Here is an 11881-nt window from a genome sequence, read left to right on the forward strand (position 1 = left end):
AGCTCACAACAGAGCCTACTCCACTGAGCACCTGTCATCAGAGGGTGGGATAACAGGTGGTTCCCCCAGGGAAAGCTGAAATGTTATTAGAAAAATACTGAACAGCTTCTGGGCAGGATAAACAACACATGTCTCTGTTCCAGGTGGAAATTGACTAGCTGGTTGATATTTAAATCTACAGATATGGAAATGATCTAATTATCCCATCTCATACCTTTTTTTTAATTCCTGAAGGAAATATTCATGAGCACATTGTGGACAATTAAGAACAATTTTTTGGATACCATAGTTCACAGTCTGAGGTTCCCCAATAAGTGGCCTGTAGACCTTCCCAATTCATTTAGCAGTATGACTAGAATTCCCAAAGTCCACCTTCCTGGGCTACTAGTAGGGACAGTCTGGTTTCATGCTTCCCAGGAAGAATATACCACCGAGCTTGAAAAGTTCATGAAAAGTAAAAAATAAAGATAATATTCCAGTATAAACTTTTTCTTTTCAATAAGATATAGAAATAGAATCATAAGAACTATAATCATTACAAAGCCTCCCCCCACTGTAGACATTTATTCCACTATGGTTAGTTACATGCTGCTTCTGTAAATATTCAATTTAGGTTCAGTTTTCTCCTTGCTTTATTTTCAGTTTCCCTTCTATATTGTTTTAATTACTGTAATTCAGATCAAATTAGTTGTCACTCTTTATTACTTTTAAAAAACAAAGTAAACTAATCCATACCCTATAAAATGTCCATGGTGTTGTACAAAACAAAACAAAACAAAAAAAACAACACAACAAAAACAAACAAACAAAAAAACCAGCAACAAGTATTTATTGAGCATATAACATAAAATAATACCATTTCTGTCTCCAAAGATAAGTGCTCTTCAGGTAATGACAATAGGAAACATGTTAAAAAGGGACTAGATGGCACTGGCCAGTTTTTCTCAGTGGTTAGAGTGTCAGCCGGAAGATAGAAGGGTCCTGGGTTCATGGATTCAACTCCTGGTCAAAGGCATGTAACTCAGTTGCAGATTTTATCCTTGGTCCCAGTCACGTACAGTCAGGAGGCAACCAGTCCATGTGAATATGTCTCTCTCACATTGATGTTTCTCTTTCTCTCTCCCCTTTTCCCATCCCTTCCATTCTCTTTGTACAGATCAATGGAAAAAATATCCTCAGGTGAAGATTTTTAAATAGGGGACTAGATGGTCAGAGGAGACATTTTTCAGAAGGCACTAATAATGTTGAATCTGAATAACAAGAAAAATAGTCAAGCATGAATTAAAGGGAAGATTATTCCACAACACCCAGTGCAAAAAACCAACTATAATCTGAGTATTTGTGTCTTTCTCAAATTCTCATGTCAAAGCCCTATCCAACAGTGTGACAGTATTTGGAGGTGCCACCTTTGTAAGACAATTAGGTCATGAGGGTGGGGTTCTCATGAATGGAATTAGTGGCTTTATAGCAAGAGGTCAGAAAGCTAGCTAACTCTCTTTCTACCATGTGAGGGTATAACAGGAAGTCAGCTGTCTGCAAAACAGGAAGCAGGTCCTCACCAGATACCACATCTACTATCACCTTTATCCTGGAATTTACAAGCTTCATAACTGTAAGAAATAAATATTGTTTGAGTTACCAAGTCTTTGGTATTGTGTTATAGCAGTAGAACTGACCAAGACAGGTGCTGAAATGTGAACATGGTTGGCGTGTTGGGCTTCTGCAACCTGTTTGCCCTAATGGTCTTTTCTCCATGGCCATTGCTGATTTAGGCAGAGAAGGATAGATATATATCTCATGCAAGGTGGTCAACCCAGTTTATCTTGGTTATTTGAGTCACCATTAACTGTTGCTAATACATCTCTGCTGGCCTTTTGAGCTTGATCTGCAAACCCAAGAGCTGAAGAACAAAGGAGAAAATGCTAAACAAAAACAGTGATGAAACTGTGTGCCTAGGAAGGGAGAATTTTTTAAAAAGTTGTTTTGATTCTTGAGATTCCCACATTCCTGGGTTTCAGACCTCCATGAGTTTGATTCTGTTCTCTAAGGTAGGCTTCCAGAAGAAAGTCCTATATCCTTACACTAAGATCTGTTCTTGGTCTAAGTATTTTGAGTGGGTGTTTGTAATTTGTAAACAAAGGGATTCCAATGGTTTAAGGAGATATTTGAGTAAGAATATAAGCAATGGCAAGAATATTCTGAAAATCATAGGATGACATGAGGAAGTAAAAGCTCAGTGTAGGACTTCCATGTGCTTAATCATAGGACATGAAGAAAATTAGTAGAAATTCAGAGACTCTTAGCTCAGCTATCCCCAGCTAAGAGATTTTACCAGCTACTTAATTTAGAGGAATAAACATGCAGTATCCCTCTGTATAACATTCAGACTTGCCATGTTTAATCATGTGAATATAAATGATATAGCACAGTGCATATACTTATTCATTAGTGTGGATTCATTCAGTCTCAATTAATCTTTTCATGTACCTCTATATCTAAGATCCCTCCAAGGCAATCTTAATGATAAATAACTCAATGGGATTGACATACACACTTCCTGGCTGTTTTAGACATGATCCTTGTGGTCAGAGAAGGTAAAACAAGATAGCAATGTATCTGAAAAAAAAAATAGTTGCTTTAACCAAACTTATATAAAGTGCTTTATAAGTTGCACTACAATTAAATATTATGGTTAACCCTGGCACCTTGGATGGAAGAAACATGGGGGTGGGAGAAGGACAAAATAATTATCATGGCCACGGAGATCTATTATTCATTGAAACATGTTCTTTGATGTCAGTGTGGATGCCTTGAGGAATGCATAAGAATCCACAGTGTCTTCATTACCAGGCTTCCTTCCTTCCAGTATGCCATCTTTTCAAGAATGAACAAAAGACCAGACGGTCTCGTGGAAAAGCTCTAAAAGATGTATCAGATAAAGAGAATTTTTATTCCAACATTAGCTGTATTTCTTTTTTTTTTCTTTAGTCCACTAGGAGTCTATAAGAATTTTGGAAATTTTGTTACTTTTGGTTAGCTGCAGTGTATTTTTCCCTAAGTGAATTTAGCTAATCTCTAGTAAATCATTTGTGCTTTTGTGGTATCTGATATTAAAATCAATGTAGAGTTTCTATTTCCTTAACACAAACTTGGAAATAAAAATATTTACTCAGTATTAACCTCTTCGGGAGATATTTTGCTTCAAAACCATATCACAGGGTATTTCCTGAGGAGGTGTCCCAGAGTAGATTGGCCCATTTGGCTGGAGCATTTTCCGGACAGTAGATTAACATACCTGGCAAAGAGCCTCTAACATTGTTTATGGTGTGCAGCAGCTTTTACGAGGGAAAATTAAATGAGACTCTCCTGGGAGCACTATTTTAGATGAGGATAGTTCCTGAGCCATGAGGGCATGAGGATACTTAGAGAAGCCCATGGTGCTGCCACTGACTGATACCATCCCATTTTGATAATAGATTATTTTTTTCCAGGGAACCCAGAAAAGAAAGACTCGCGTGTGTGTGTGTGTGTGTTACAATCCAAAAGAATGAGATTCAAGTATAACCAAAACAACATTCAAATGCATCTCTAATTTGGTAGAACCTCAGATCTGACAACAATATGAAGGCATCATAGGGACCCTCACTGAGTATAGCCATAAACAATAAATTTGGACAATAATGACTATAATGAATCCTACGTATTGGGAGAGGTGCTATCCACAGAGGAGATAACACAAAAAGCCTGGCAAGAGCAGACCAAATTGAGGCCTATATTCTCAACAAAGGCTTAGTAATTTAGATCATGAGAGTCTGACAGACCGGGTGTGAGGCCAGTTCTTTTATTTACTAGTTGAGTAACCTTGGACAAGCAATTTCTATTCGAAGCTTCAGGTTGCTCTTCTATAAAGGGAACAGTAAGAGCACCTAGTTTATAGGTCTGTTAGAAGGTTTATAGTGAGAATATGAGCACTGTGTCTGGCATTTATTAACAACCCAGTAAATATTGGTGGAATTGGTGGTAGTAGTCAGCTCTCAATAAATGTTAGTTGTTATGATGGTCTAGGAACTGGGCTAAATGCATTGAATCTTCCCAACAACTTCATGACGATATGAGTGTAATTATTTTTCTCTCATTACAAGTGAAAAGAGTGAGGTACAGAAGATTACGTAAATTGGCTGTGAATATACAGCTGATATATGGCAGAGTTAGAACTGAAATGAAAGCAAGATGGCTCTAATGCCTGGACTCTTAACAGCTATGGCTGTGGGGATGCTGGTTGTAGCAGACTTGTAGAAACATAGCAGTTTATTCAAAGGCATTGATGTCATCATTCTTTAATAAGGCATTCAATATTTTGGTTATTTATTCATAAAATGTGAAATGGGCATTTCCATCCTGCCAGATTCTCAGTGAAATTTAGAAAGTGGTGACTTGCTTCAAGAGATCCTGGGGAAATGTGTGCACATAATACACCAACTCTGGGATTTGAATTCTAACCTTGCTAGTGCGATGCAACGTGGAATGCTACCAAACTCCACCAGCTCCATTTTCCTCTTCGGTGAAACTTCACAGGATTACTATGAAGATTAAATTAAAGAGGATATTCATATAATACACTCATAGAGGATCTGATCAATGTTAATTAAACCTGCTGTCGGCTCTCTTTTCTTTAAAATAGTTGGGTAGGTTTTGATATACATATGAAACATTAAGCCAAAAAAGAGGAAGTTTAGTGACATCTTAACATAATACATGCCATATAAAATTCCTTTCTTCCTTCTGCTCATCTTTCCTTCCTATTTTCCTTCCATCATGTACCATATTCAGTATAAACACAACATGCCATGCTGCATACACCACACTGGAGTTATAACAAAAAGCAGGCAATATGCGTATGATTAAGTACCATGCTTAATGTTCCAGAGGCAGAGACTTCTCTGCACTGAAGTGATGGGGACAGCCTTGCATGTAAGATGATACTTTAGTTAGCCCTTGAGGATGGAGGATCTGGAGAGGGAATAATAATCTAGGGGGAAGAACAGAAGTAAAATATAAGAAGCCAGAATTTGTGAGATGTTTGCTCATCATTAAGGGTTAAATAAACCATTCATAAAGAATGGCCATTAATATTAAATATATATATAATTTCAGAGAGGAAGGGAGAGGGATAGAAAGATAAAAACATCAATGATGAGAGAGACTCATTGATTATCTGCCTCCTACACACCCAACATTGGGGATCGAGCCTATAATCAGGCATATGCCCTGACCAGGAATCCAACCATGACCTCCTGGTTCATAGGGCAATGCTCAACCCCTGAGATATGCAGGCCAGGTGAGAATGGCCATTAATATTAGCTACCTCAGTATACCTATGGAAATTTTCCTTAAGAATAACCTGGAATGAAACCCAATGCATTAAGCAGACACTGAGGGATTCTGATGGAAGCTGGGGAAAGACCTCCAGAGATCTTCCGAGCATGCCTTTTGCTCAAGGGCATGTGCAGCGATCCATTTATGCTTTTCTAGAATAAAATTTAAACAAAAGAAAAACAAAAGCTCCCTTAAGGGAGTACTGAAAGTTTAAACATTAATCTGAGAACAGCCTAGGAGAATTTGATTACAAGTCTGAGTTAGCCTGTGCATAACAGACAAGGAATGAAGAATTTGAATAGGAAAATAATATAATGAAAGCCATGTTGAGGACAAATCACCTGACTTAGATCAACAGTTTGATTCAGGAGACTAAGATGTTACCTGCAAGATGACTAAATGGGTATTACCGCAGTCTAGTTTTAATATAGCCCAAAGAATTTTATACGAAATCAAGATGGTCTGAGTTGCAATAAAAATCTAACCACAAATTTGCACATAGCTCTGAGTGTCTCCTTCAAAAGAAAAGGGAACAGAGTCCCATTTCCTATCACTTTTAGAAATGTGAACGATTTTGTGTCTGAAATCAAACGCATGCAACTATCCTTCCACAGTGATTTCTCAGCTCTATGACAATGTGAACCTATATTAGTACTTTACATCTTTACTTATAATCCAGAATCCCAAACACAGACGCAATTAAACTCAGTAAATTAGCAATAGCTTTTTCTCAAACTGTTTCTCACTAAATAATTTCAATATATTATTGGTTTGGATTAACATTACTGATTGACTTACCTCTTGAGTAATGTCAAAGCCTCTAAGACATTTTCCAACTTTGTATTTTCTATGGAGGCTATTTAGTAGGTAGAATAATTTTCTCCAAAAATGTTCATTTTTTAATCCCTGGAACCTGTTAGTAAGGGACTTTTCAGTTGTGAGTAAGCCAAAGATCTTGAGATAGGAGATGATTTTGGGGTTATATAAGTTGGCTCAATACAATTACAAAAGTCTTTCTAATGGGGAAAAAATAAACTAACAAGCAAAATAGAGACAGACTCATAGATAGAAAGCAGGGTGACAGCTGATGGGGGGTGGGGGTTTGAGGGTGGGGGGCGGGTATAGAAGGATTGAGGAAAAAATTAAAAAAAGAGAGAAAACTCGTGGTGATTGCCTGTGTGGTGATTGCCTTGCCAGGGGTAAGGGGAGTTAGAGAAGGGTATGGAGGATAAATGGTGATGGAAGGAGATTTGGCTTGAGGTGGTGAGCACACAATACAGTGTACAAATAATGTGCTATGGAGTGGTGCACCTGAAACTCAGTTTTGTTAACCAGTGTCACCCTAATAAATTCAATAAATAGAGGAAAAAAGAGTCCTGCTAAGTAAAACAGGGAGGAAGAGTCAGAGAAAAAGACAAGATTATGAAAGCTATGGTCAACGTGATGCAGTGAGCAAGACTCAACTGGCTGTTGCTGTTTTTGCGGATGGAAGGAAGGTCCCAAAGGATGCGGGTGGCCTCTGGAAGCTGGAAAACACAAGGCAGCAGATTCTCTTATGGAGTCTCCAGGAGGAACGCAGTCTGGACAACACAATTTCAACCTAGTGAAACAGTTGTTCTTCTGATCTAAGGATTTTGAGATAATAGATGCTTGTGGTTTTAACCCTACTAGAGGGCCAGTGCACGAAATTTGGTCTCTAGGCCTGGCTGGTGATCAAGGCCTATTGGGGTAGTCTCTCTCGCCCAGTCCTGACCGGGACCAGGCCAGGCGGGGCCTGCTGGATACCTACCGGGGTCTGGGAGCCTGCTGGCTGCTGGACAGGGCCTGTAGATGGGGCCTGCTGGTTTTGGGGAGGGACCAGGAAGGTTGGCTGTCACGAGAGGTTCACTGTGGGAGCACACTGACCATCAGGGGGCAGCTCCTACATTTAGCTTCTGCTCCCTGGTGGTAAGTGCACATCATAGCAACCGGTCGACCAGTCAAATGGTCGCTTAGGCTTTGATATACAGTCTATAGAAGGTAATTTGTTAGACCAGCAACAGGAAACTAATACAAAATAATCTAAATAACTTGAAAGAAAACTATAGAGAGCATCCTGAAGGTCAAAGAGGTTCATTGACCTATTTCTAGAGTGAATTCCTAGAATAACGTTTTTCTGGACACCCCACCTTCAAAATGCTCAGTCTTAAACACTGCAGGTTCTCTGTAAATATGGATCCTACAATGCTAGCATACATAACACCTGCTCATAATGATGAAATTTAGTCAGTTCTTATGATGTTGGCACACAGTAAATGTAATGAAGACCTGATCGATCTCTCAGGACTTATAAACAGTACTAAATATCTTATACACATGCAAGGATGATATGTAAATATTTTCTCCATAACTCATCTGAAAGGTTATTGGAAATTTGACACAATAGGTCCTGTATCATGTGTCAATGGAATGTAAATCCTACTATGACAGTTTTTCTGTGTTTACACCCCTTTGGAAGAACTGATTTGTAGCTGTGGTGTTGGGAACCGTCATGCTGCTGGCAAAGTCTAAGCTGACCAGAGGACATGGCAAAGCCCTGGACTCTACCCTACATTGATTCTGGAAGGTTTTAAGGTCAAAGCTCAGGAAAGGCTTAATTAGAGTTTGCAGCAAAGCAGAACTAGACAAGGCTTGACCGAGGCACGACCTCTGTGGCTAAAACTAGTAAAGGGCAAAAGTGTAGTTACTAAAACATAACCTGATTGTCATAGTAACTGTCAAACATAGATGGATCTAGACAAAGCTTGCCCAGTCTTGCCCAGCCTGTAACAATCTGCTACTTCCCTATGATAGACCAAGCCCTAGCAGTGATCTATGAAGCATGACCAGCCACAGCTCAGCTATAAAGCAGTGTGTGTAAAGAATAAAGTTGCTGGTGCCTTGTGCCAGTCCTCCCAACCCCGTCTCATGGTCTCTTGTATTTCATCCCACGCCACCTCTACCCGTCGGACCCTCTCTGAGGTGCGGGTCACCGCACTGTGGTATACCGTTAATTGTCTTTTCTGGTCCATGATGTTACAGAGAGGTATGAATGTATGATCAACGCGCTAATGCTCAACCTAATGCGCTTCAACAGCTTGTCCTATATGTCCAATTGACATGGGGCATTTAGCCACTACAAGGGCGTTCCCAAGCAAAGGACGTTCCTAACTCTACTCACTCACTGCCATATTTTTCCAATGTTCACACCTCCTCAGTAACAACAACATGCATTGCTTAGAAGCTGTCAAACAACAACAGGGATACAAATAGAGTGGTGTACCGTCACTTAAGTAAATCACGCCAGCCTCAAAGCCTGGGGAAGGTAGCAGGGCAAGCTGGACTTTCCTGAAGACAAGATTAAAGTGCAGCTCAGGGAAAAGTCACTGAAATGAATACTTTGTATGTGAAGGCAACATATATTTACAGAAAATAAAATCTTGGTTAAAACACTTTTGAGTCATGTATAAGTGTTCACTGAAAACAAGAAAGATTTTGCTTGATCTACTTGGTTCACTGTCTAGGTGTTTCCTCCCCACTCTGTGCTAATGGCAAGCAATCAATCATCGAAGCAGTAATCAGATTTTGCAGAAGGCCACCGGCATCATTTTCAATCATTTAACTTTGCCAGACTGCCTCCCTTCTTTATGAATCACAGAGATTAATGTGAAAGAATTTTTAAATGCATTTTAGGAAAATTAACAAATTATCATTCTTCTTTTACTCACAGTTCACCATTTCACCAGGCATTATGCATATTCTGTACTGTGGCTTCTAATAACTTTATTACTCAGAGGAAGAAAAATAGTGAGGGCATCCTGTACTTAATACAGGGATGTGCTTTGGACAGATAATGCACATATTCAAAATAGAAAGCTTTAGGTAAAAGTGCTTTTGTGGTTATATTCTTCCCCAAGTTACTTTCCAGAATAAATATCCCTCAAGGTAGGCTATGGTTCAAACAGCAATAGAAACAAAAATCACATGAATTTTTGTCTCCAAGCTGGTCACCTTTGGAAATTCTTCACAGCCTTTTCAGGTACAAGGTTTTTGTTTCAATTTGGACTTGAACATTTTTAGATTTTTAACCATAAAATTTTCCTCTAAAACTCTTTCCAGTCCATTAAATTCAGATTTATTATGTTTTCCTGTTTATGTAAACATTGCTTGCTCATTTTAAAATAGCAATGGAAGAGTAAAGTATAGCAAATCAATGAAAAATGGCTTAAAATCCCATCAGCCTGTGATAGCATTAATTTTAAGACAATTCTTACATACACATACATTTATTTTATCACCTTCATTCTTCTTCTTTATTCCTTCTCTTTCTCTAATTCTTTCTATTGCTTATATCTTCTGTTTTTTTCTATACACTCCAATACCCTTAATCTCTCTGTTCTTTCTCCCCAAAACCACAGACCTAAATGTAAAAAGCAAACTTATAAAATTCCTAGGAGATAACATGAGAGAAGAAAATAGATGACCTTAGGTGATGCCTTTTCAGATACACCAAAGGCACAGTCCATGAAAGAAATAATTGACAAGTTGGATTTCATTAGAATGAAAAATTTCTGCTCTGCAAAAGGCAATGTCAAGAGAATGAGAACATAAGGCACAGAACAGGAAAAAAATATTTGTAAAAGACCATCTAATAAAGAATTATTGTCCACAATATACAGAAAACTCTCAAAACTCAACAATAAGAAAACAAACAACCAGATTTCAAAAACAGACCAAAGAGCTTAACAGACACCTTGCCAAAGATATCCATATGACAAATAAGCATATAAACAGATGTTCCATATCATATAAATAACAGTGAGATCCCTGTCAGAATAGCCAAAATATGCAACACTGACAACACCAAGCGCTGGTGAGAATTTGGAGCAACAGAAACTCTTGTTCATTGCTGGTGGGGATGCAAAATGGTACAGCCGCTTTGGGAGACAGTTTGGAAGTTTGTCACAAAAGTAAATATACTCTCACCATATCACCCAGCAATTATATTCCTTGATATTTACCCAAAGGAAATAACTTACGTCCACACAAAAACCTCAACACTGATGTTTATATCTATTCATATCCAAAATTGAAGAAAACAAGATGTCCTTCAGTAGGTGGATGGATAAATACTGGTACATGAATGAGCTATCAAACCATGAAAAGACATGGAAGAGACTTTTATGCATATTTTTAAGTGAAAGAAGTCAATATGAAAATGATACATACTGTATGATTCCAACTATATGACATTCTGAAAATGGCAAATCTTTGGAGACAGTAAAAAGATCAATATTGCCAGAGATTAGAAAAGTGAGGGAAGAATGATTAGAAAGAGCACAGAGAAATTTTTGGGAAGTGAAAATACCCTGTATGAGCCCAGCCAGTGTGGCTCAGTGGTTGAGCATCAACCTATGGAACAGGGGGTCACAGTTCAATTCCCTGTCAGGGCACATGCCCCGGTTGTGGGCTCGATCCCCAGTGTGTGACATACAGAGGATCTCTTAATTAAAAATTCTTTTATCATTGATGTTTCTATCTTTCCCTCTCCCTTCTTCTCTGAAATCAATAAAAACATATTTAAAAATTATTCTGTATGATACTATAATGATGGCTACATGTCATTACACATTTGTCCATACCCACAGAATGGACATCAAGAGTGAACCTTGTGTATTTGGCTCATGATAATGTGGTAATGCAGGTTCATCAATTGTAACAAATATACCAGTCTGATGGAAGATGTTGATAATGGGAAAGGCTACGTATGTATAAGAGCACTTGTATATGGTAATCTCTCTACATTCCTCTTAATTTTTCTTTGTACATAAAACTGCTATGAAAAGTAAATACTTTTAAAAGTTTTATGAAGAATATTCAAGTCTCAGGGCAAGAGAATTTCATTTGCTTCAGGTTATGTGGTTAAGTCAGGTTTTCTGATACAGGACCTCAGAATGTAACTGTATTTGGAAATAGGGTCTTTGAAGAAGTGATTAAGTTAAAATGAGACCTTTCAGATGGACCCTAATCCCAAATGACCCATGATTTTATAATAAGACTTCCAGTCTAGTTAAATGTTTTTTACATTGAGCATGATGGATCCAGGCGTGGATGTCAATGTAGACTTAGAAAAATTATTCATTTCTACCAATGCCCTGCTCTGCCCCTCTTAAGATATTTGGCCATCTTTAAGTTGCCAGGATACAGAACTCCTTTTCTCAGACAAAAGCTCCTCATTTTAAAACATATATAAAGAGGAAAACGCATAATGCTTATTCATGCTTAGTTCCTGGCCCATACCTGTCTTTTGATGACTTATCTTCTCTCTAGATTTGCAGAGCTTTCTTCTGAAATACTATTTTTTCAGCATCATGAATTAACTTGCAGGCAAAATTTCTGCAGAACAACTAGATAAACCTCATGTACTTGGGGGTTGAGTTCATATTTTTCTAGTTTCAAGGGGTTCTCAGAGAGCACTTTAAAGTCA

General features: G+C 38.2%; 1 long non-coding RNA gene across 1 annotated transcript; it reads left to right on the forward strand.

The window, feature by feature from the left end:
• Positions 1-877: 877 nt before the first annotated feature.
• LOC107181640 lies at positions 878-8362 on the forward strand. Its single transcript, XR_001512310.1, has 3 exons — positions 878-888; positions 2927-2928; positions 7997-8362. It is a non-coding gene; the product is annotated as an uncharacterized LOC107181640 (long non-coding RNA).
• The last annotated feature ends 3519 nt before the right edge of the window (positions 8363-11881 follow it).

Source organism: Myotis davidii, unplaced genomic scaffold (assembly GCF_000327345.1).
Source record: "Myotis davidii unplaced genomic scaffold, ASM32734v1 scaffold107, whole genome shotgun sequence".
Classification (NCBI taxonomy): domain Eukaryota; kingdom Metazoa; phylum Chordata; class Mammalia; order Chiroptera; family Vespertilionidae; genus Myotis; species Myotis davidii.